The 21582-nt window shown below is 44.6% G+C and overlaps 1 long non-coding RNA gene across 1 annotated transcript in view; it reads right to left on the reverse strand.

The window, feature by feature from the left end:
* Positions 1 to 21582, reverse strand: part of LOC112812554 (uncharacterized) — a 149686-nt gene that overhangs the window by 10750 nt on the left and 117354 nt on the right. Inside the window, exon 5 of the long non-coding RNA XR_012381105.1 lies at positions 7872 to 7968. This is a non-coding gene — a long non-coding RNA (uncharacterized lncRNA). The remainder of the gene's footprint in view (positions 1 to 7871; positions 7969 to 21582) is intronic.

Genomic DNA, 21582 nt, shown 5'->3' on the forward strand with positions numbered 1-21582 from the left:
TGGCCCCAGGAGGCATTAGGGATCAACTTCAGCCGGCTTCTTTTTTGTCTAAATTCAGCTTCCATGTAACAACGTGTAACAAGAGCTTCTAGTAGGTTGGTTGTTGTTGTCATAAAGCAAGCAATGTGGGTTTTACGCAAATGTAAATTTTATTGTTTAAAACAAGGGTCAGCAAATCCTGCCCATCACCTGTTTTTCACATGTTTAAATGACTAAAAAGAAAAGATTACGCGACAGAAATTTTCTGGAGCCTGCTCCTCAAAGCCTAAGATATTGACTATCTGCTCCTTTACAGAAAAATTTGCTGATCACCAGTCTAAGATAGCGAGCTATAGAAATATCATATAACCAAAACACTAGGTCCATTTTCATGATAGGATGAAATATATTTCTGACAGATTGCCCCAAATTCCTTGATAAATTGTATATTATTTTGTCATATAATGCCTTATAAATTTATAAAAAATATAAAATGTTAAATTGGTTAATTTTTTTCTAAATTCGTAAGTAGCACTCATAGTTATTTTTCTTTCTAAATTAAATGAAACCGTAGAAATCACATAACCAAGCCCTCTCATTCTATAGGTGAGTAAACTGAGGCTAGGCAGAATGAAGGTACTTGACAGAGCTCACCCAGAGCTTAGTCGGAGAAAGAGCCAGATTTAAGAACACTGCCTGGATTCTAGCAATCCTTTTTTGTTTATTTGTTTATTTTCAAGCAATCTGTACACCCCGCATGGGGCTGGAACCCACAAACCCGAGATCAAGAATCGCACGCTCTACCAACTGAGCCAGCCAGGCACCCCAAGCATTCTTTACTTTATACCAAGGTGCTCTTCTCATTCAAGATGGCAATTTAAAGAATGAATCATCACGGGCGCTTGGGTGGCTCAGTTGATTCAGCCTCTGCCTTCGGCTCAGGTCATGATCCCAGGGTCCTGGGATCGAGTCCTACTCAGTGGGGAGTCTGCTTTTCCCTCTCCCTCTGCTGCTCCCCCTGCTTGTGCTCTCTCTCAAATGAATAAATAAAATCTTAAAAAAAAAAAAAAAGGAATGAATCATCGCTAAGTTGTTAACATACCAAATGTATTCTCCTGGGCGATTTCCACTCCCTGCCTCCACTAGACTAAGACAGAGAAATGTCGTTACCATCTCTATGGGGCAATATTTGCCCCGTTTACCTGCCAATTTGGTGGTCTCTGGTAGTCTGTGCTTTAGAACTGGGTTTCCAGCCAACCTTCCCACTATGGAGGCACGGTAGAATGGCCTGATGTGTGTGTGTGTGTGTGTGTGTGTATTATTTTGTTTTAATGTCATCCTCAGTTATTCTAACCCGATCAGTCTGAGTGAAGCCTAAGAACTGAGTATGCTTTTAAGGTTCAATTGATTCTAATATGAACCACCGCGTTTTACAGAAAGTAAAACTATTTTTTCAAATGGTGAAATATGAAATATCTTCACCAGAGCGCATACTCTGATTTGGGCAGTGTCTCAGGCCTGAGTGATTTTTAAACAATAGAATAATTTTAATTTGAAACGTTGAAGAAAAAAAACACATATTCTACAGACTATAAGATAACTGAAGATGGATTAAGGCAATTCACTTTGGTCTCTATTTTATGTTTCTCTTTATAAAGTTCATTATAATCGTCTATCATTTTTTTCCCCCTGGCATCTAACATCTACTTGACACTACAAAGAAGGTACTTAGCTAACTTATAAAGCAATGTATATAATAACTAGTGATCAATAGTCCTTAGAGTTTGGGATCTGGAGTGGTTTAGCTACTTGGGTAGAACAACTGGTATCTAAGGAAAACAACACAGTTGGCCCTTGACCAACACAGGTTCGAACTGCATGAGTCTACTTATATGCGGATTTTTTTTCTCAGTAAATACAGTACACTACTGTAAGTGTATTTTCTCATCCTTATGATTTTCTTAATCATTCTTTCTTTCCTCTAGCTTGCTTTCTTGCAGGAATACGGTATATGATACCTATACAAAAAAAGTGTTAATCAACTGTTTATGGTATCAACAAGGCTTCTGGTCAACCGTAGGCTATTAGTAGTAAAGTTTTGGGAGAGTCAAAAATTATATACAGATTTTTGACTGCACAGGGGGTGAACACCCCTAATAGCCACATTGTTCAAGGGTCAGCTGTCTATGATTTTCTACACATCTGTATCTATTTATATATGTGGATGTATATGTGTATATATGAGATTACTGACATTCTGATTTCTAAATATCGAACTGAAAAAATTTTGATTTGCGAAAACATGATATTAAATAACATAAACCTACTACAACATGTGATTTTAGATACAGATTTAATTATATATGTGTGTGTGTGTGTATATATAAAAATATATATAATGCATGCATATTTGAACAATGTATATTTTACCCCAATGTGTCATGTTCTAAGAGGTTATAAATATTTCCAAGTGAGGAGGAAGAATTCTTTAATCACATTTCATGCCATTTGGAGTATATTTAAGACTCAGCTGAGCGTGAAGTAAAGACATGTTGTTGGCTGTAAGCAAGCAGAATTACTGCGCGTAGGAAAATTTTCACCCCTCTGTGCTCAATATACAATTTTCTAAAATTTTACACCCACTGCTTAGATCAAATCTTCCAATGATACAGCCAAAGATGAGAAATTATCCTGTAGGTCCTGTTTCTTTGTCAAAAACGGTTCCATATTCCAAATTAATATAGTGAACATGGGAACCTAAGTCCCTCGAGGTGCCCATTCATCAGTAGCAATTTGTCTTGATGGGAATTTGTAAATTATATTCACAAAGAAGGCCACAGAGCAGAGCTTCTCAGCCTCTGCACTACTGACATTTTGAACCAAAGAAGTCTTTGTCACGCGGGGCCGTCCTGTGCATTGTTGGATGCCGAGCAGCATCCCTCGCCTTGACCCACTAGATGCCAGTAGCACACACAGCCCTTATTTGTGACAACCAGAAATGTCTCCAGACACTGCCCAGTGTCCACTTGGGGCAGAATCCCCCCCGGTTGAGAACCACGGCTAGAAAGTATAGATCACAGAACGGAAATCACTTAACATTGAGAATGTGAAATTACTTTGTCACTAAACGCCTTTCCTCCCTTTCAGGATGAAATGATAAGATGGCAGGTTCCTGACAAGAGTTTCGGTGACATAAACAGTGATTCAGTCTCTGTGACGGTATTAGCTACTGGCAACGGATTCTCCTATTTATCGTCACATCATGTATCCGCTAAGGCTCTCAAGTCTGGAAAAAAAGGGCAAGTCCCTTCCAGTCACAATGAAGTTAAAACTGAAACTGTGTCTTCATTTTAGCTAGAGGAAGGTTTTGACTGGGACACGGCTCTTCCTCATGTACTGGTCCAGGAACTGTGCTCTTGGAGGGGGATGGGCAACCTTGAGTACAGATCAAGTGGAGGGCGGGGTGCTGGGCAGACATTGGTCACCCAAGAAAATATGTCAACATCTGTCCATCACAGCAGCCCTGGCCCGAAGATCATTTTTTCTGCTTCTGTAAGCACCAATGACAAAATGCCACTGAGCTGTGTCCTTTGTTGCCCGTGGCATTTCCCACCACTGCACCACCTCTGATATGCTAATGAAGAAGCCCAGGGTTTTGTGTGGCTGAAAAGGCTTTCAGGCACCATCGTTGGGTCGACAAGCCCATGACTCGGCAGGGCTGTGTGAGAGGCTCCCCTTCCCAGGGCCCTTCCTCACACCTTTTCTGTGCATGTGCGTGTGCTTAAGGAAGGGCGATTAACCATCTGGCTGCCGGAGGAAGGGACAGAACATTAAACAGCAAGAACGTGCACCTTGAAAACTGCCAGGTGGCATGTGATTGTCTAGCCCACTCTGGGGTGAAGCCATAAACCGATGGCCTGAATCTGAAAATGACCCGTTGGCACCAGTTCGTAGTGAAACTTTGATGAGAGCAAGGTCTGACTCCATCATGCCTGGTTCTTCATGTAAATCTACCCCATGTGACTGCCAAGGTTTAAAAATACCTTCCGTAGGTGTTCAGAATAATAAGGTCACAGAATTATGAAATGTTAAGTGGCAGAAGTATTTTCTTTTTTCTCTCTTGGCAGAGTTATTTGCTCATCCCAAGTCTTCAATATTTATTCATTGGATTGAAATCCACAGGTTTAAAAGGAATCTTGCATGGATTCTTTTTCTAGAATTGTCTCTATTTGCTAGAATTATTTAATGATCGTTGTGTCTTTATCCAGACCAAGTAACGCCAAAGGTTTGTTTGTTTGTTTTTTTAAACAAATTTACTTATTTTTTTAAGTAGGCTCCATGCCCAGCGTGGAACCCAATGCAGGGCCTGAACTCACAACCCCGAGACCAAGACCCAAGCTGAGATCAAGAGTCGGACACTTAACCGACTAAGCCACCCAAAGTTTTTTTAAATCCAAAAAAATTCACAATCATAAATTTTCCCCCACTCCTCCTTTCAAATTCTAAAAATTCCTACTAATACTGTTAACTATTGCAAAGAAATACTGTCGTTCTCCTTTAAAACCTGGATTGTCCACTGCCAAGGTTTATTCATTTATCAAAGATTTATTGCAGTGTCAGACACTCTTAATAGCCATGAAAACTCAAAGAAGAGTAAGAGTCTCTGACCTGAGGAAAAACATAGTGACATTAAAGAGACAGTACGTAAAACAAGTTAGTACATGATGAAGCAGTATACGTGGTGTTTCCGGTTCACAGAAGAGGGGTAGTCAGGGGAAGTCAAGGAAGGCTTCCTGGAGGAGGTGCAGCTGTGTGCTGGACACCGTGTTAGGTGCTGAGGGAAAAAGAAAGGAAGTGTGAGATACAACACTGGGGTCTGCACTAGAGACAAACTATCCTTTAGGGAGAGTTAAGAATAGTCCAGGGCAGAAGCACTGTGCAGCTGTAATGCTAAGCTGGTCCTCTCTGTTGTTGTTGCCTTGGTTTTGGTTTGGTTTTTTACTATTTAAATGTTCTTTCTCTTGAGGTATTTCTGTTTCACTGATAGAAGAGTTGAAATCCTCATAGGAGAGCGCTAAATTTCCCCTTTTTTTTGCTTTCTTACTCTCCGAGACTATCAACCCATCAGATACAAGCTTTAAGTGCATTTATTCTTCTATCCCAGCCAAGAGCCCGGAGTCACCAGATCTGCTCATTCTGCTCGGAAAATAAAAGGCAGATGTTCTTCTCCCAAGGAGGCACCATCAGTTTCATCCAAGTGTGGGTTCTTGGATTTCTGTGGTGTTCAATGTGTCTATCATGCCGCCTTCGTTCATTAGCTAGTTGATTAATTCTTTTGCCTGAGATGTGGGTGCCCACACAGTGCTAGCCTTCGGTGATGCAAAGAGGACGGGAGCCCCTCCTCGACCTTGAGGAGCTCTGCCTTATGCATAAGAGACACGTACGCAGATGACTTTGAGCTGAATCTGAGGCTCAAGAGTGAGTTTTCCTAGTGAAGAAGTTAGAGAAATAGCATTCGCGGCAAAGGAAACAGCACAGGGAGAGCTGTGGAGGTGGGAGAGTGTGGTGGTCTCTGCTATCAGGTGGTGAGCTGTACACGGGAGACAGAGGGGCAGAGGGGGCTCTAGAAGGGACAGCTGCGGTTATGTCGTGAACCATCCTCAATGCCAAGCTAATCTGGTCCAAGAAGCAGTGGGGCACTAGCAGGGACATGTAAGCGTGAAAGTGTCACCAGAAGCTCTACGGTTAAACAGGGGCTGTCCGACAGAACTCCCTGCCATGATGAGAATGTTCTCTAGCAGCATTAAAATACTGTAGCCACTAGCCATGCCTGACTACTGAGCAACTGGAATGTGGCTCGTGTGCCCAAGAAACTGACTTTCTACTTTTATCTCCCTTACATTAATTGAAGCTGAAAGCTACCAAGCCACATGTGACTGGTGGCTGGTGACAGCGATGCTGGAGGCCCCAAATCGGGAAAGTTATCCCGGGAGCAGCAGGGAATGGAGGGGAGGTGGCCACCTATGGGAACACACAACTCGATTAGAGAGGGAATGCATTGTCTTCTTTTTCTCTCAGAGATAGATCTTTAATGTCACACAGACAATTTTGACTATGGATTTGTATATCCAATATATAGACCATAACTTATTACAGAGCCAATGTAGTCTGTGTATGTCTGTAATCGAGAGGAAAGGTATTTCAGTGTAGAGTTATGGAAGGCACCACTGATCCCACCTTGAGGCTGAGGATGGGACGGTGAACAGTTCTTTCATTCCTTAGATCTTTATTTCGGAGAGCTGAACTTCCACCCCCACTCCCCCAACCATACCATCGGTGTGGTCACCAGTGAACTACGTTCTGCACACGATGGCCAAGACAGTGATTCTCAATGCAGGGGATTGGGGCGAGGTGGGGGGAGGGGGGGCAAGTCTGTCCCTCAGGGGACATTTGACATTTGGCAATATCTGGAGACATTTTTGGTTGTCACAACAGCAGGAGGGGATGTTACTGGCCTCCCATCGGTAGAGCCCAGAGATGCTCCTAAACACCGCACAGCACACAGGACAGCCTCCCCCACAGCACAGAACAATCTGGCCCCAAATACCACCAGCACTATGGTGGAGAAATCCTGGGCTAGGGCAGTACTTCTCAACCCTCCGTGTCCACTAGACTCACTTGGGAAACTTTCAAAGTATCTCAATGCCCTGGGCCTTCCCCAGGCCAACTGCATCTGCAACTCTGAGAGTGGGGCCCAGCCCAGGCATCGGAACTTTTAAAAACTTTCCAGGTGAGGGGCGCCTGGGTGGCTCAGTTGGTTAAGCGACTGCCTTCGGCTCAGGTCATGATCCTGGAGTCCCAGGATCGAGTCCCGCATCGGGCTCCCTGCTCGGCGGGGAGTCTGCTTCTCCCTCTGACCGTCTTCCCTCTCGTGCTCTCTATCTCTCATTCTCTCTCTCTCTCAAATAAATAAATACAATCTTTAAAAAAAAAAAAAAAAAACTTTCCAGGTGATTCTAACACGAAGCCAGAGTTGAGAACTCCTTCACCATCCTAAACCCCTAAATATCTGATTCCTAAAGGCAACCATTTTGTGTCTCTCATGGAGTCCTCTGCACCCCGCCCCCATCCCCGTGGACCGCCGCCATGTTACTTCGTCTATTTGTTACTGTGGGGCTCCTGAGACCTGTTGGACAAAGTACAGGTTTGGGTTTTGCCTATCAAGTGACAGGGGATCAGAGGGGCTTCTCTGGTAAACCGCGCCACAGACTGCTTCCTGCCCAGCAGGGGGGAACATGGCTAAGAGGAAAAAATGGCTAACAGGAAAGCTAGTGGAGGGAGATCGTTAGCAGCTATTAGTTCTTCGGTGGCTTTATTCATACTCCATGGGATTACTCAGCAGCAGGAAAGGCCGGCCTTATCTCAAGTCTGTTTAGCTTAATGAAGTAGAAAAGAACAACAGTTGCTGTCACGTTTTTTTTAAGGTGGAAGAAATACACATTTTGAAGTTGCCCTTGTTAATTTGTTGAAATGTTACTGGAAAGATGTTTCAATGGAAGAAAAAAAATTTCATGGTTTTTGTGAGAGATCAAAACACTTTTCCCTACATCATCCTTTAATCGTCAAGAGACACCAAAGGCAACTTTCTTACCGTTGATTCACTTAAAGCTAACAGTTGGGGGAACAAATCAGAGGCCTTTGCTCTCTGCAAATTCTCTGGGCAGCCGGTATGGCCCGTTGGCGCAAGGCCTTCATCGGCCATCCCCTGGGAGCTCTGGAAATACAGCCCTTCAGCACACGTGGCTCTGGTTTTCAGTTGTTTTACGCTTTACTAGGGTTTCATTTGTTCAATGTTATATCAACTCTAAGCATCCCACTTAATGCTTGCTTACCTGGTGGGAGCTCACTAGGCTCTCAGCACAGTGTCTTGATGTCTTTTGCTGCATCTGTCCAGCCAGGAGCGGTCCCCCTTGGGGCAGCTGCAGGAAGCTGGAGAAGGAAGGTGTTCATTAATGCAGCACTGTGTGTCGGCATGAAACTGTCCTTCATTCTTTCATCTTCAGCACTGGGACCCCACTCACCTCAGGCCACCGTTTCTCCACCTCTCCATGACTGACATTTGGGACTGGACGTTCTTTGGCATCCGTGCTGCTGTCCCAGCAGCATCCTTGGTCTCCACCCACTAGGTACCAGGAATGCCCCTAGTGATAACAGCCCAGAGTGTCTCCAAACATTGCCCCGGGGTGGGGGGTGCAAAATCACCCCCAGTTCGGAATCTCTTGCAGAGAGATTGACCAGCTTCTAGTCAATAATCCCAACAGAGAACTGCTATGGGGTTTTGGGTGTGCCAACTGACGAGGGAGGAGGCGAAGGGTATATCTGATTGCTGCTCTGTGGGGAGTGGGAGGCAAGGGAACAAGAAGAGATTCTAGACCAGGTAAGTCCATGCACTAGTCCAAGCAAGAGGGCGTGACTGCCTAGACAGGGATTTTAGCAGTGGGAATGACAGGTGGCCAAAGGGAGCCACAGGCCCAAAATGGAGTCACTTGTGTGAAGCCCACATCACCAAACCGAGACGTATCACTTGGCTTACTTACAGTTTCAGCCTGTCCCGGGAGTGGGATCTTAAGCCAGTCAATCTAGAATAACCTGGTCAGCACTAGTGAAGTAACTGGCCTGATGGACCCCTGCCAGCCACCAAAGGCAGGTGACTGCCTGAAACAATCCATTCCTCCCCAGGAAGTTCCTTGTCCCGCCCCCTTCGGCCTACAAACGTCTTTCATACCGCACAGCTCTCGGAGATCCATTCTATTTGCTGGAACAGATGCTGCTTATTCAATGAGTCATGACTATCAGTGAATAAAGTCAATAGGATCTTTGAAATTTACTCAGCTGAAATTTCATTTTTTAGCAGAGGGACAGATGGATTGGAGAAATGTTCTGAGAGAGCCACCAGGGCCACGTCGATGGACTGGAAAGGGGTGTGTGTGGAAAAGATCACCCCAAATGGCTCTTAGGTTGCTGGCCCTTGGTGCCACAAACGGGGAAGCAGGCTATGGGAGGAGAAACTGGTAGAACCCAGGGAGAGCCGGGGAGGGGTTGGGTCAAGAAGTCCTGCTTTGAGCATGTTAGTTTTGAAATCTCACTAGACAGTCTGGCAGAGATGGTGAGGAGGCAACTGGGTGTCAGAGTCTCAGAACTCGGGAGTGAGGAGTTGGGGAAACAGATTTGGTCAGAATGGAGATGGTGTGACGCGATGGGGAAGCAAGTGTAAATGGGGGGAAAAAATTGAGGGCTTCTTACACTTGGCAGCTCTCATTTCAAGCTCTGTTTTCGACTCCTGCTGCCCCAACAGATTAGAGGCAGCAGATTACAAGTGGGAAGAGGCTAGTGGGGTTTAGCGTAGACGGATTTAGCTGGAAGCCCCGTTACGTTTGAATTTCAGACAAGCGAGAAGTAAACTTTTACCTAAGTATGTTTGGGACATACATGTTTCGTCTGGCCCCTCTAAACGGAGGCCAATACACCAGAGAAAGATGGCAATGGGCAATGTTTGATGGCCATAATGTGTGCCTTGAGACAGAGCAACTAGAACAATGCTCGGTACCTTCTTTATAAAAGGAGCTTCAGCATCACTGAGATGCTGAAAATACAGAAATGCAGAATCTCAGGCCCCATCCAGATCACTGAATCAGAATCTACATTTTAAGAGGAGCCCTGGGTGATTGGCATGCACATGAAAGTTTGAGAAATGGTATACTGCACTATCTGGAAAATGGCCCCAGAAAATCCCAACATGGAACAATGATAAGGATGTGTAGGACTATGGTATGCATGAAAACATAGGAGACTTACAATAACTCCATCTTCCCTTGTATAATGTTGTAACTGTTGAAGTGTTCTTGCATATATCAGCTCAGTTACAACCAGGAAGGTTTTTGCTCTGTCATGTTACAGTTCTCTAGGAACCTTCATACACGGAGGGGACTGGGCTTCCCTAACCCTCTCGCTTAGCCCAGGGTGTGGGTCTCTCTCCCGTGTCCGGCACAGCCATGCTAGAGTGCCCCAGGCAATGGGCTTCACGCCCTTGCTACTGTCCCTGGTTCTGCAAGTTTTTGCCACCAAATGCTGCTCCACCAGCGCCCCGGCTGGTTCATTAGCTATGTCCCTGCAGGACCGCGACAAAAATAGCTGCTACCGATCCCTGAGTAGTATTCTTAATTTGAGGATGATAAAACAGAAGCACAAAGAAGTTGTTAAAGCGTTAATTCTCCCTTCAAGTGCAAACAGGGGAAACAAAACAGAGAGGCAAGTCGCAAAGACCAGACCACAGTTCCCTCCACGCACCAGAGGGGAAAAGCTGGGCCAACACCTGGGTGGCTTATTGGGAAAACGAACCGGGCTAATCTGGTCATTTACTCGATCCAACTCGTAAGTGGCAAAACTCCATTCAAACTGTGGTCCCTGCAAATGTCCTGCCATCCCTCTGGATCAGTGATCCCCACCCTGGGCTGCACGTGGCAATCATCGGGGGAGATTTTAATCTCGTTGCCAGGCCACACCGCAGATCGATCACCAAAATCCTTGGAGGGTGACTCTAGGGTAGAGAAGCACTTCTTTCTATTCCACGGTCAGTGGCATCCCCCAGCCTAAGGCCAAATATACGGCTTTCCTCCTCAAATCTGCACTCAGCATAAATGAACCAGCCAGGCTGGAGGAGGGCGACTCTATGACTACTTTAAATTTACACCATGGTCTTGTGATTTTACATGAGATGAAGAGACCAGCTTTTCCCTAAACAGCCAAATCCCACCCCCCACCCCTTTTCACGAGACAAGACGGTCACTCGAGTTTTCTCTTTCTAGAGGGATCTCCGACCAGAGCTCACCATGCCAGCACAGCTTTTAGAATCCCATGTGGGTGCTTCTATTTAAAAGTTGTCTGTCTACAAATGCTCGAGGGAACAGACAGTCTGGTTTCTCCTTCACTTTTAGTCAGTTTGTGCTGGAAATAAACGTCCAGGCTTTGTGTGACAAGTGGAGACAGGACCCTAGAGAAAGGAGGCCCGGGACCAGACTGGCTGGGAACAGAGCTGCTCTCCGCCCACCTGCACCGGTACATCTGATGGGATGCTTAAGTACCAAAGGACAGGCCCGCAGGACCGGTTAGTATATAAACATATACTCAATCGACAGTGACCTGAGCAACCGTGGGGTCCCCTCCTTCCCTGGTCACTGCGCTAGCCTCCCGCGATCCGGCCAGCATGGCCCAGCAAGGGTCCCCAGGATGGCTCAGCTCAAGGGCCATCCTGTTCGGATTGCTCGTACCTTGGGCTGCACGGTTGTTACAGCTGCCAACAGCACCCGTGGGTAAAGGTCGCGCTTCGGAATCAAGTGACCTGGGTTTCCGCTGGCTCCACCAGTCACACACCTTGGTTGTGAGGGCTTAGCTTCCTCAGGGGCAAAACATGAAGTTTCAAGAAACCATAAACTGCTTCGTGCCGTGATCAATAAATAGTACTCTTATTGTCTTTAAGTGTTTTTGTCCAGTTACAAAGAATGGACTCTCACATCCCTGACTCTCTCGCTCTTTCCTGTCTGTTGGGCCTATGGAATTGTCCGGAAAACCCAGTACAGTTTAGTCACCTAGAAGGCTGGGAGGCTGAGGCTTCTTCTTCTGTGGGGGTTGTGGTTGTGGTTGTTAGAGATGTTTGACTTCTTACCAAGCATCACATTTTAGAAATCTCTTTTTAAGCATGTTTCACATTTCCCCTGAAACCACCATCGTCATTTTCTTCCAGGATCCCTTGGTGCTCCTCAAAGCCCGGATGCGCCCCTTCCCCACTGTGCAGCGCAGGCTGCGCCTGGTGTTCATGCTGCTGCTCTCCACTTTGCTCTTTCCTCCCACTTCCCCCCTGTCGGGCAGATTAGACACACTCGGGTCTTTTGGTCTTAGGGCTACAAATGGTGGACTTCCTGTTTCCACGTTGCAGGTAGATTCTCTTTCATTTCTCAGCAGCCTTAAAATCTGTGTGTCACGGTCAGCAGCCGTCCTCCTATCCCAGGGCCCCTCTCTACCCAGCAGGAGCTGGAGTTCAAGTTTCATTGTTTTGTCTCCATAACTCTCTGTTGCCTCACTGGACGATCCGAGAATAGGCCACCGATCTAAGTGCAGAATGAGCTTCGTGTATGCATTAGTCATCTACGGCTGCCTAGCAAATCACCCTAAAATGTAACAAGTTAAAATAACAATAGTTATGGCCTGGTGATGGGTATTAAAGAGGGCACGTTCTGCGTGGAGCACTGGGTGTTATGCACAAACAATGAATCATGGATCACTACATCAAAAGCTAATGATGTAATGTATGGTGATTAACATAACAATAAAAAGGGGAAAAAATAACAATAGTTATGATTTTACACTTTCTGCAGGTCAAGAATCTGGGAGTGGCTCAGCTGGGTCTCTCGCAGGCTGTGGTCAAGGTGCTGGCCAGGAGCTATAGTCATTTGAAGGCTCAAGTGCTTGTGGGCAGGATTCAGTTCCTTCCATACTGTGAGACTGAAGGCCTCAATTCCTTGCTGGCTTTTGGCCAGAGGTCTTTTTTTTTTTTTTAAGATTTTTTTTTTTTTTTTTTTTATAAAACAGAGAGAGAGACAGCAAGAGAGGGAACACAAGCAGGGAGAGCGGGAGAGGGAGAAGCAGGCTTCCCGCCGAGCAGGGAGCCCGATGCGGGGCTCGATCCCAGGACCCTGGGACCATGACCGGAGCCGAAGGCAGACGCTTAACGACTGAGCCACCCTGGTGCCCTTGGCCAGAGGTCTCTCTTTGTTCTTTGTCTCATAGGTCTCTCCACAGGAGACAGCAAGCAAGAGGAGCCAGAGAAAAGGCAAAGCTGAAGTGATGATCTTTAGAACTTGATCTTGGAAGCCATACCCTATCACTTGCACCATATTGTATTTGCCAACAGCAAGTCACTAGGTCCGGCCGTCACGCAAAGGGAGGGGACTACACAAGGTGTGACCACTGATGTTGGAGAGACGTTAGGGTTCAAAGCCCACGGCCAAGAAAGAATTCTTGAGACGTCTTTGGTGCAACAAGGTGGTTTTATTAAAGCCCGGGGACGGGACCCGTGGGCAGAAAAGAGCTGCCCTGGGGTCATGAGCAGTGGCTCATTATATACTTTCAGGTTGGGAGGGGGTTTGGGAGAGCACAAGCCTCCCAGGTATTTTGGAAACAAGATTTCCAGGATCCTGAGGGGGCTGGCTATTGTTGGGGAAAGGTCATTTATTACTGTTTAGGAAGTACTCAGTCATGAGACCCTTCAGATGCGTATCAGTGGGTCATATGCTTGGGGGATGAATGTCAACATGCATCTTGGTGGGTAGAGATAAAGGAAGTTTCCAAAGGAATTTCTGTATGTTAGAGAAGACTTACAGAATCCTGGGGGTCGAGCTAAGATTGCCTTTTTGCCCTTTGCAAAGTATTAACAGCAAGGCAGCTGAGTCCTTAGAGGAATGTCACTCTGCCTGTTTCAAGGACTTGTCACTGAGCTGTAGGTAGTAAGGAAATTTTTGTAATGATTTTTCTTCTGCCTTTGTTTCCCACATCAATGACCAGGAAGTGGGGATCGTGGGGGCCATTTTGGAAGTTGCCAACCACAGTGTAATGGTGCAACGTGGCATGAAATTAAGAAATTCACGTGGATTTAAGCAGCAAAGTATATGGAAATCATTGCTCTTTGCAGTTTATTCCCAAACATCAATACCACACAGGAAATCAGAGAAATCTACGCTAGAACTGTATGTAAATGGTAACAAGTCCACCAAAATGCTTCAATGACCACTATTTTCTGGGATAAAAAAAGTTCTACACAATGCCTTTATAAGACTCAACTGAAAAAAACTTAAAGAGTACAAAAGGGCATTATTCAGTAAAATATGTCCCACGTTGGGCAAAGGCATTTTAAGGCTCGGATGGCTTTCATGGTATGAAAACACAAAGACAATTTTCATTTCTTCTGGCTTTGTGTGTCCAACATTGCTTTAAGCACAAGTCAATTTCATTTGACCCATTAAATCAGTGAATACATACCCACTTCTACCATATATATTGTGGATATGGAGCAAGGCAATTTATGGTCCCGGACTCCCTCCACCGAAGACCAACATTTTCTAACACCTGCCTATGCAGGGGCTCTCTATGAAGGAGCCCTTGCATCCACACTGCCTTACTAGGTGCATCACTTCCCTTGATTCCTATTCTGGGTTGTAATAACTGGCCTGGTTTTCTTCCCCCAGGCATTTTTCTACTAAAACTGAGGCCATTTAATGCCTCTTACTGGGTCAGCCTCATTTTAGAGCAGTAGTTCTCAACAGGAGTGATTTTGTCCCCAGGGGGTGTTTGGCAATATTTGGAGACATTTTTGATTGTCACACCTTGGCAGGGGATGGAGGTGCCAAAGGCATCTAGTGTGTCAAGGCTAGGGATGCTGCTAAACATTCTGTGATGTCACAGGACAGCCCTGGCATCAAAGAGCTATCCAGTCCCAAATCTCACTGGTGCCAAGGCTGAAACTCTGAGTTAGGGTTAGCGGTAACTTTTTTTCCTATTCAGGGGGAATTTAGTATCTTTTGTTTGGCAGGGAAGTTAATATAATCTCAGGTTACCCTGGGTTCTGACCTTGCTCTTACCTTGCCCTAATTCTAATGCTGGGGTTCCTGTGCTCACCTTTCTACCTTGGTATCCCGGGTATCTTGCTTCTGGGTAGTCCCTGCATGGTCAACCCCTGCCAGAGATACAACTCAGAACCTAAGCTCTGAGATCTCAAACCAGGATCCGGCCTCTGATTCACAGGCAGCATGAGGGCAGGCTGATGTCCTTTCTGCTCTTTCTGGCCAACCTCCTGCTCATGGCTGACTGGCTCCTGCACATCACCTAACCCTGTCTGGCACTCACTGCCAGTCCATCTGCCCGTCCACCTTTCCCAACCCCTTGTCCCCATGCTCCTACTATTTGCTTCAATTTTTTTTTTAAGGTTTTATTTATTTATTTGACAGAGAGAGAGAACACAAGTAGGCAGAGCGGCAGGCAGAGAGAGAGGGAGAAGCAGGCTCCCCACTGAGCAGGGAGCCCAACACAGGGCTCGATCCCAGGACCCTGGGATCATGACCTGAGCCGAAGGCAGACGCTTAACCAACTGAGCCACCCAGGCGCCCCTATTTGCTTCAATTTCTGACGCTACCTGTCTGGGGTCTCCCAGATGTTCTATGGTCCCACTCTCTGAACTTGCCCTCATATAGTTAGGCATGGTCTGGTCCAAATTTCTGTCCTTTCCCAGCCCGGAAGTCTAGTTTCTAATATCTTGCTTGCCTAGTCTAGTCCTTCCTATTGCCTGATGACCTCTTGTTCTGACCCATGAAATAGATCCAGCTGTATGTTGAGTTATGCCAGAACAGGCACTAAAATCGTAGAAAATAAATTCATTAAATGGATGATGACTGATTTTATGTAGGTAAAATGGCAACCAGGAGAGCCTTTTCACTGAATTTTTAAATTTTCCCAAGTTTTTCTGATTGGTTTTTAAAATTGTTTGTTGTTGTTCGTTTTTGGTTTATTAGTTTTTTGAATTATAGTGCAGGGGATCAGAATATGATAGCTCCAAATAAACTACTTTGGCATAAGATTTTGAGCTGAAGAAAACTGAGAAAGAGCAGATGCCAAAAATAGCTCTCTGCCTTCTCCCCATTTGCCTCAAAGCAGAACATAAAATTCCATTTGTAAAGGTGTCCCTCTCTCATACCGGGAAGAGGAGGACAATTCTTAGACTCCTAAGCACCAGGGACAACCATAGCCTCTTATTAGCCTGGAGATGAGAGGAATCTACCCATAACGAACTTCACTAGCTAACCATTATCTTCCATTAGTTTCCCCACATATATTTACTTTACTGTGGCTTGTCACCCCTAAAAGCCTAAGCCTGTTTTCCTTTTGTCTTGTCACCTCTCTGCAAATCTATTGCTCTTGTTAAGATGCCATAACAGCTTAAGTTCTAACCACCACTTTAAGTTATCACTGAATTTCTTCCATACACACACACACACACACACACACACACACACACACACACACTCGGCTCATGTTAATAAACTCAGTTTTTCTCTCGTTAACCTGTCTTTTCTCAGTTTAATTTCCAGGGACCCAACTGCAGAACTGAGAAGGTAGAGGAAAAGTTTTGTTTTTTTTTTTCTCTCCCTTACAACAGACACAGTTGAAAAGATGGCCCTGGTATGTTTAGAAGGGCTTCTGAAGAGCGCATTGAAGCTTATAGTCAGGCAAAGAAGAGAGGGTCATCAAAAGCCAAGAAGGAAGAGTAGGAGAAATGATGACTAAATGCAGTGTAGTGTCCTGAATGGGATCCTGGAACAGAAAGAGGACAGTATGGAAAAACGTGAAATTCAAATAAAGTCTGGGGCTTGGTTAAATTACACCAATTTTAGTTTCTTCATTTTGACAAATATGCCACAGTCATGAAAGATACTAACTGTGGGGAAACTGTGTAAGGGGTTAAAAAAAATAAACACAAAGAGGATATTTGGGGAACTTTATGCTGTGAAGAAACCCTTCAAAAAAGCACAAGGACATGGTTTTTGTTTTGTTTTGTTTTGTTTTGTTTTTAAAAGGATGTGATTCCAAGGCCACTTCTGTTTCCTCCCTTGTCCAGACACCATCCCTTAGGTCAAGAGGGTGAGGTAAGCGTTTTCCAGGCAAACCGTAGTTGGTCCCCACATTCTTCCTAGTTCAGAATGGTTTGAAACAGATGTTTCCATGCAACCATTTGAGGACAGAATCCGTTTCCATGCTGAGAAACTCACACCCACCTTCGTGTGTATCTGTTAATTTCTTTCAAATACATCACTTCCTTTAGTAGCAATAGTCTTCCAATCACAAACACATGACGTCCTGGCCTCAGTGGCCTCATAGAAGTGTGCACTGTTATTAGAAAGGGTTAGCCAGACCCCTAGATGAAGAAAAATGTGAATTTGACTTCCTGGCATTTTCAGTATGAGTGAATCCACTTAAGCAACTGCTCCCTGTCCTCGAACATGATTTTGCTATTTATTCTGGATGGTCACTGCTGGGGAGTTTACCACTGCAGGGGCAGGTACAGATGCATTTGCCAAACCCATTAGAGAGGAACTACAATGAAGCCCCTCCCCTGTGTGACCGCCAAATTGTCAAACAATGTGTTCAGCATGATATGTCCTAGTTCTGACATTTTTCAGCAGCTAGGGAAAGACCAAGCATAATTTTTCAGAGAGTAAATCTTCCAGCAAGCAAATAATTACTGAAGGTTTTCCCTAAGGTATTTTCTAAAGTAATGTAAGTGTAGTTAAGGGTGTTCTGAACATGTCATCTCTCTGCAGAATAATAAGGAGAATATTTAAGAATCTGTTGCCATTTTATGCACTAGGGGCTTGCTCCCTTCAAGAAAGGCAGTGACAAGGTTTTTAAAATGGAGGATCTGATTTTCATTCAAGATCATGCCTGTTTTAAAAGCATTTGTTTTTACCAATATTCAAATAATATTAAAGAGAATGAAGCTGATCCATATAGCCAGTGTTTCCCTTGTAAGATAAAAGGACCAACCTTCTATGAGTAGATTAATAAAAAAAAAAATCAATAAATAAACCTTGGTTCAGAATGAAATTACTGACGATGCAATTCTTAGAATAATTGAAAAGATAAAGAAAAATGGTACTATGCTCATTTCCTTCCTTTACAGATCATGTGGTTCTTATGCTGTGAAGAACATTCTTATTCTTTATCCGCTCACCCTTGCCAGGTGGCCAGCATGCAGATACCATGCAGCCAGACATGGAAGGGTTAACTTCCATTTTCTAGTTCCATGCTGTCCCTAGGACCTTACGGGATATAGCCTTTGCGGGATCCGCAAGTAACAAGGCTGAGGTCTTTGATTTCCCTATAGGGTTCCAGAACCCTCTCCTCGGGGCTGTTTCAGCGTTTGGCATCACAAGCCCCAGAGACCAAGAGAATGGGAGCTGTCGCCATAAGAATGCCCATAATAAGTAGGTATTGGCATTTTCAATTATACGGTAACAATACTATAATCCTGAGTTTCTCAGCCTTGGCACTATTGACATTTGGGGTCAGAGAATTCTTTGCTATGAGGGCCGTCTCGTGCATCGTAGGATATTTAACATCCCTGGTCTCTATCTACTAGATAGCATTAGGTCTTGGCGACCAAACTGTCTCCAGACATTGCTGAATGTCCCCTGGGAGTCCCAACAATCCACCTCCCCTTCCCTGCCCCCACCTTTGAGAACCACTGCTGTAGTCAACAAGGGAGGAATAGCTGACCCAGAGCAGCTCAGGAAAGAGGCCAAAAGGAACAAATACAAAGAATGGTGCTTCGGGTTTAAAGTCTTTAAAAAGCCCATCTATTACTGTCTACTTTGTGGCTTTTGGTACATTTACAATGTTGTGCAAGCATCACCTCTATCTCATTCCAGAGCATTTTCATCACCACAAAAACCCTGTACCCACAAAGCAACCATTCCCTTTGTCCCCTCTCCAGTCCCAGACACCCACTATCTACTTTCTGCCTGTCTATGGATTTACTTATTCTGGACATGTCATATCAATGGAATCATACAACGTGTGGCCTTTTGTATCTGGCTTCTCCCACTTGGTATAGTCTTTTCAAGGTTCATCCATGTTGTAGCACACAGCAGGACCTCATTCCCTTTTACTGCCAAATACTTTCATTGTATGCCCAGGACCACAATTCATTTGTCCATTCATCCACTGAAGGACACTTGGGTTGTTTCCACCTTTTGGCTATTGTGAATAGTGCTGCTATGGACATGTGTGTGCAAGTTTTTGTTTAAGCACTTGTTTTCAATTCTTTTGAACACATACCTAGGGGTGGAACTGCTGGTTACATGGTAATTCTATGAAGAGTAACCCATTTTTAATCTGGAACTCTAAAGTGGTTAGTGTTTTCAATGATTATTTAAAAAATCTACCAGGGACCAGACTTAACACCAGTGATAGCTTTGAAAGGCCCTAGAATAAGCCTTGTTAACCTTGGGTCTCAAATGGTCTTGGGCAGTCTCTGAATGGGTTTCAAAAGAAAACCTCTAGAAATGTGTCAATTGTGTGTGTGTACAAATGTGAACCTCGCTAGGGAGAAGGTTATTAGTTGTCAGTAGAATCCCAGAGGAGGTGTCCGTGACCGCCCACCCGCCAAACCTAGAAGCCTCTATATCAGAAATATCATTCAGTTGCTTGAAGAAAAAAATAGCGTAAATATATTACGATTCTAATTGTCGATTATACCTCAATGGAGCTGAAAAATAAAAACAGTGGGAAATTCTAGTTTTAAAGATTGGGAGTGGTGTGATTCTTGGCAAACATCAACATTTCTGAGCCTCCCCATCTGAAAAATGGTTCCCTGCATTCATCTGCCCAACCCCCCCAACATCATCCATTGATTCTCAACACTGCTGCCCAGGTGATCTTTTTATACTGCCAATTCGATCAAGCCACCCTTTCTAGAAACACTTCAATGGCCCCTCTTTGTTCTCTGCATAAAAGCCAAAATGCTAGTGGAGACTACAATATATTTTCATCTATTCTTCCCATTCTGTCATTATCTCCCATCAGCCTCCCTCCTTTTCAGAGCTGTTTCCCATTTCTGCCACATGCCAAGCTCCCTCCTGCCTCAGGACCTTTGCACGTGCTGGTCCCGCTGCCTGGGAACACTATCACCACCTCCTCTACCTGCTCACACCTATTGACCCTCGAGGTTTTAAGGCAAACATTAGGTCCTCAGGAACACTGTATCTTAACCTCCCACCCACAGATTAAGCCAACTGCCCCTACTGTGGTTCTCATGGCACTTATGACAATTTTACATTTACAGTTACCCGATAATTGGACTACAGTTTGTCTCACCCAGTAGAATAGAAATTCCATATGGGCAGAGACTTTGCTTTTGCTCACCATTGTATTGCTGGCACATTATGGTATATATACACATGGAATTCCTGACTAAAAGAATGCTAAATTCATCTGCTAATGCTAAATAGGTAAAATTCTGACACTAAATTTACCTAAAGGAGATAAAAAAATACTGAGAGCCTTTACAACTAGATCTCAAAGTGTGGTCGCCAGATACCTGGGGGGTCCCCAAGACCCTTTCAAGGGTTCTGTGAAGTCAAAACTATTCTCCTAATGCCTCAAAGATGTTACTTGTCTTTCTCACCATGCTGATATCTGCACTAGTGTTACAAAGCAGTGGGGAGTAAAGGTGCTGGAACCTGAACTTGAATGAAGGCATTGGCGCACGCTGTACTAGTAGGGATTGTGTTCCCACCACCATGCACTTGCAGAAAACACAAATGCCAGTAAAATTATTACTTTTACTATCTTTCAACTCTTGAGTACACATCTTCTTAAATTCTGTGTGACAAAATGAGAAGTATGTCTAAATCCTTTCTGCTGCCTACCAATGTTCATATACTGTCTCAAGGAAAAGCCCCCAGTGACTGTTTGGGGGTACCTGGGGGGCTCAAGTCATGATCCTGGGGTCCTGGGATTGAGCCCCGAGTCGGGCTCCCTGCTCAGCAGGGAGTCTGCTTCTCCCTCTGCCCCTCACCCCACTCGTACTCTCTCGCTCTCTCTCTCAAATAAAATCTCAGAAGAAAAGAAAAGCACTCAGCGACTGTTTCAAGTGCCAATATTTGAGTTGCCAGGTAAACTAGCTGTTGTTTTCACGTGATACCATTTTAACTCGAAAGGCTAACTAACAACCAGGGGTTTTTACAGAGTTGAGGACTAGGCAGACATTTTCTCAAAAATGAACAAAATGGGCTTGTCAGTTTGAGGAAAACAATTGACAGTATTTGCTGCCAATAATAAAATTTGAGTTTGAACTTGAGCTTTCAAGTGACAATTACAATTTTAGAAAACTTGAATATGCCCCCATGGGCTTGACAGCTTCCCATCATTTAAAGACTTCTCCGAGGAGATCAGTGGTATTAATGAGTGTGATTTTATTTTATACTGTATAAGGAAGATCTACATAACTCAATGAAACAATATTTCCCTCATGACCAACACACAATGTTACAAAATCATGCATGGGTAAAATATTCATTCAAAATGTAAGATAAGCCAATGAATTTTAATGTAACAGAGTACAAAAACGTCATTACTATGGTTTCAAATCTCATAATGTATATTTTCTTCAAGAAACTACCACTTGTCACAATTTGGTGTAGTACCATAGAAGAATATCTACAACTACCTGAAAAAGTTGTTAGTATACTCCTCCTATTTCCAAATACTTATCCTTGGGAGGCTGGGTTTTCTCTATATTTTCTGAACGAAACAATGTTTCAGAATCTACTGAATACAAGGGCGCCCGGGTGGCTCAGTTGGTTAAGCGACTGCCTTCGGCTCAGGTCATGATCCTGGAGTCCCGGGATCGAGTCCCACATCGGGCTCCCTGCTCAGCGGGGAGTCTGCTTCTCCCTCTGGCCCTCCCCGCCTCTCGTTCTCTCTCTCTCTCTCAAATAA

Source organism: Callorhinus ursinus, unplaced genomic scaffold, assembly GCF_003265705.2.
Source record: "Callorhinus ursinus isolate GAN/ISIS: 27379988/994484 unplaced genomic scaffold, GSC_fseal_2.0 scaffold16, whole genome shotgun sequence".
NCBI lineage: Eukaryota > Metazoa > Chordata > Mammalia > Carnivora > Otariidae > Callorhinus > Callorhinus ursinus.